The sequence below is a fragment of the Schistocerca piceifrons genome, chromosome 2, assembly GCF_021461385.2.
Source record: "Schistocerca piceifrons isolate TAMUIC-IGC-003096 chromosome 2, iqSchPice1.1, whole genome shotgun sequence".
Taxonomy (NCBI): Eukaryota; Metazoa; Arthropoda; class Insecta; order Orthoptera; family Acrididae; genus Schistocerca; species Schistocerca piceifrons.
Genome location: NC_060139.1, coordinates 917,515,374 through 917,520,385, shown reverse-complemented (window position 1 = coordinate 917,520,385; position 5,012 = coordinate 917,515,374). Strand labels below are relative to the sequence as shown.

Here is a 5,012-nt window from a genome sequence, read left to right as displayed (position 1 = left end):
TTTCTCGTTCTTTATTCCACTATAGAGGAAATTTGCTACCGCCTGTGCAAAACAAATTTTAAGGTTCTGTGGCCAAAAAGGCGGTAAACGTAGAGCCACCCGCGAGATTAAACCTGCTTCTGATTCGCCGCTGTTACAAAGCGGCACGGATGAATTTTCAATTGGAGTTTCTTGAACTCCGCTGCTTTCGTCTTACGGCCGTCCAATTTCTGTACGTGATCGAGTCCCTTCTACTCTTGTGGTCACTTTTTCTTGTGAGCTAATTTTCGTGTTTGTAATGTCGGAGTCACCACTCAAGTTACTAATGTACAGGTTGGTCCATTGATCGTGACCGGGCCAAATATCTCACGAAATAAGCGTCAATCGAAAAAACTACAAAGAACGAAACTCGTCTAGCTTGAAGGAGGAAACCAGATGGGCGCTATGGTTGGCCCGCTAGATGGCGCTGCCATAGGTCAAACGGATATCAACTGCATTTTTGTAAATAGGAACCCCCATTTTTTATTATATATTCGTGTAGTACGTTAAGAAATATGAATGTTTTAGTTGGACCACTTTTTTCGCTTTGTGATAGATGGCGCTGTAATAGCCACCAACATATGGCTCTCAATTTTAGACGAACAGTTGGTAACAGGTAGATTTTTTAAATTAAAATACAGAACGTAGGTACGTTTGAACATTTTACTTCGGTTGTTCCAATGTGATACAAGTACCTTTGTCAACTTATCATTTCGAAGAACGCATACTGTTAGAGCGTGATTACCTGTAAATACCACATTAATGCAATAAATGCTCAAAATGATGTCCGTCAACCTCAATGCATTTGGCAATACGTGTAACGACATTTCTCTCAATAGCGAGTAGTTCGCCTTCCGCAATGTTCGCACATGCATTGACAATGCGCTGACGCATGTTGTCAGGCGTTGTCGGTGCATCACGATAGCAAATGTCCTTCAACTTTCGCCACAGAAAGAAATCCAGGGACGTCAAATCCGATGAACGTGCGGGCCATGGTATGGTGCTTCGACGACCAGTCCACCTGTCATGAAATATGCTATTCAATACCGCTTCAACCTCACCCGAGCTATGTGCCGGACATCCATCATGTTGGAAGTACATCGCCATTCTCTCATGCAGTGAAACATCTTGCAGTAACATCGGTAGAACTTACGTAGGAAATCAGCATACATTGCACCATTTAGATTGCCATCGATAAAATGGGGGCCAATTATCCTTCCTCCCATAATGCCGCACCATACATTAAACCGCCAAGGTCGCTGATGTTCCACTTGTCACAGCCATCGTGGATATTTCGTTGCCCAATAGTGCATATTACTCCGGTTTACGTTACCGCTGTTGGTGAATGACGCTTCGTCGCTAAATAGAACGCGTGCAAAAAATCTGTCATCGTTCCGTAATTTCTCTTGTGCACAGTGGCAGAACTGTACACGACTTTCAAAGTCATCGTCATGCAATCCCTGGTTCACAGAAATATGGTACGGATGCAATCGTTGTTGATGTAGCTTTCTCAACACCGACGATTTTGAGATTCCCGATTCTCGCGCAGTTTGTCTGCAACTGATGTGTGGATTAGCCGCGACAGCAGCTAAAACACCTAGTTGGGCATCGCCATTTGTTGCAGGTCGTGATTGACGTTTCACATGTGGCTGAACACTTCCTGTTTCCTTAAATAACGTAACTATCCGGCGAACGGTCCGGACACTTGGATGATGTCGTCCAGGATACCGAGCAGCATACATAGCACACTCCCATTGGGCATTTTGTTTGCAATAGCCATACATCAACAAGATATCGACCTTTTCCGCAGTTGGTAAACGGTCCATTTTAACACGGGTAATGTCTCACGAAGCAAATACCGTCCGCACTGGAAGATCGTTACGTGATACCAAGTACTTACACGTTTGTGACTATTACAGCGCCATCTATCACAAAGCGAAAAAAGTGGTCCAACTAAAACATTCATATTTCTTAACGTACTACACGTATATGTAATAAAAAATGGGGGTTCCTATTGTAAAAAAAAGCGTAGCTGATATCCGTTTGACCTATGGCAGCGCCATCTAGCAGGCCAACCATAGCGTCATTTGGTTTCCCCCTGCAAGCTAGACGAGTTTCGTTCTTTGTAGTTTTTTCGTTTGATGCTTATTTCGTGAGATTTTTGGCCCGGTCACTATCAATGGACTACCCTGTGTATTGCTGAAATAACGCAGAACTTCTTGAGAGTGTTACTTGACTTTTATTGTTTGACTGCATTCACAAAACACAATCAAATTAGCAATCACACAAAAACTCACAAAATAATTCCAGAAAACAACACGAAGTTGTCAAATACAAAAACTAAGAATAATCAAGGAGCCAAAGGCGTTCCGTACGCAGTCCTACTCTGCTGTGTTGGAACGTCTCTGCTTTTAGCGCGACCACTCGAAATCACTGTCGTTCGCCATAAGTTAAACGAGAGAATAAATTATATCTCTAAAAGTGTGACGTAAAAGAAATATTATTTAAAAGTGCAGACAAGCACGCAGTTATTAGCTGGTTCTACGTAATTTAGTCACGGTTTTGACGTGGAAAGATATTTAGACGGTATTATCGAGCACGACAGCTTGTATTTTTATAATAAAATAGTTGAGCATTTCTGTTAGGCCGTTGCTTAGCGAGGTGCGTTGTCGTGTAGTAGAGTTGCACACTGGAAGTTTTTATTCTGTTGCTGTGAGTGGTGAGGTCGAGTATCTGATTTTCTAACCAACGTATACTGTATTGCATAGAATTTTCTATTGGAGCTGAGATCGTCTTTGGTGGTAGTTATTCATACGACCCTGTAGATCTTTTGATAGTCAGATGTGTTATTAATATCATTATTAACATATTCCGGTAGCTACCACTAGCCCGTCAGACCACAAATAATATCTGTGGCAATTCGTCGGTGCACATCATCTTCGTAGTGTTACGTAGTACGGTCTATACTGAGATAATTTCAAAATCCCAGTGAAAGTGTCTACGTTGTGATCTAAACAGACGATATTTCCGATACAGATGTTTTCGCCCGCTGGTTATCTTAGACGTAGTCTTACCTGTGAAGTCGAGTGACGTACTTCCATGACAGAGCTAACATAGCACATTCTTGTGTTTGTTGAGTACCACTGAGCGAAACTAAGGTGCTGATTTCTGATGTGCGACGTGAGTCGTGAGTCGAGGTTGAGTAACTTGGTAGAGCATTTGCCCGCGAAAGGCAAAGGTTCAGAGTTCGCGTCCGCTCCGGCACACAGTTTTAATTTGCCAAGAAGTTTCATATCAGCACACACTCCGCTGCAGAGTGAAAAATTCATTCAAGAATAGAGAAGATTGTGCAGCCTGGCACTATCGCGCCTGAATCAGCTATCGTACGCTAATTCTCTGCAACTATATAGATTGCCCTTGACAAGAGTTAATCAGTGATGTATTTTTTGCCACAATCAGATTAACATTTATGAATATATATATGTTATAGATGTCAGTGCAGTTCACGTACCCTAACCTCTAAAGTAACTGTACCAGAGGAATACTGTTGTAGTCAGTAACTCAACCCTTTCGCCCTCCTGATGTTGATATATTTGCCCATTACTTATCAGTCACCTACAGTCAGATAGTCCCTCAATATCAATATTCTCCATCAGCCACCGGAGTGTGGCGAACTGAGAATGGAAGCCATTGCCCACCTCCAGAGTACTGGTCTCCAAAGTTTCTCCCTGATGTCATTGCTATTGTCTGCGAGAGTTACCTGCTGCGCTGGCCGCACTCCATCCTACTCTACAGAAACTGCCCACACCAAAATGTGTCAACAACAGCTTTGCCTACGTCCATTTGAGCCTACTTACTATACTCACCAATTCGTCTCCCTCCACAGTTGTTACAACCCGCAGGTCTCTGCATCACCAAATTACCTACTCCTAGACACCGCAGGAGCCGCCCGCGGTGGCCGAGCGGTTCTAGGCGCTTCAGTCCGGAATCGCGCGACCGCTACGGTCGCAGGTTCGATTCTGCCTCGGGCATGGATGTCTGTGATGTCCTTAGGTTAGTTAGGTTGAAGTAGTTCTAAGTTCAAGGGGACTGATGACCTCAGACGTTAAGTCCCATAGTGCTCAGAGGCTTTTGAACACCGCAGGATTTTACCTGCGAACACATCCTTTATTTTTGTCAAGTTGTGACATAAGCTCTTTTTTTCCTTTCATTCCCTTTAGTACCTGTTCGTTGGTTATCCGATCTACACAATTAATCATCACCATATTTCAATAACCTGTTAGGTCTTTTTATCTGCACTGTTTATCGACCACGTTTCAGTTTCGATTAATGCTACTCTCAAGAGAAATATAAGGGGCGAACAAAAGTTTCTGTCTGAGGGAGTGTCTGCAGCGTATATGCAACGTACGTGACTCCGATGCAGGTATATAAAAAAAAGCACTCTGTCTCCAGGCCACAAGTAGCGCATCGGGACCATCCGACCGCCGTGTCATCCTCAGATAAGGATATGGACAGGAGGGTCGTGTGGTCAGCACACTGCTCACCCGGTAGTTACGATGGTTTTCTTTGACCGGAGCCGCTACTATTCGGTCGAGTAGCTCCTCAATTGTCATCACGAGGCTGAGTGCACCCCGAAAAACGGCAACAGCGCATGGCAGCCCGGATGGTCACCCATCCAAGTGTCGGCCACGCCCGACAGCGCTTAACTTCGGTGGTCTGACGGAAACCGGTGTGTCCACTGCGGCAAGGCCGTTACCGCAGGTATATAAACACCAACATTAAGCAAGGGATTAGAGGCATCCATCGGAGAATGAAAAATTTGTATGGGGCAGCATGTCTGTCGAAAACTACCATTATGGAATGGTGCACCGATTTCCGTGCTACACGTTAAATGTATTCACAGTTGCGACTATGAACAACGATTAGCCGCGTAATGGAATGACGACAACGAAAATTTGTGCCTGACCGGGACTCGAACCCAGATTTCGCGCTTC

The 5,012-nt window shown here is 44.2% G+C and overlaps 1 pseudogene; it reads right to left on the bottom strand.

Moving 5' to 3' along the window:
• Window positions 1-4,657: 4,657 nt before the first annotated feature.
• Window positions 4,658-4,775, bottom strand: LOC124778163 (annotated as a pseudogene).
• Between the last annotated feature and the right edge of the window lie 237 nt (window positions 4,776-5,012).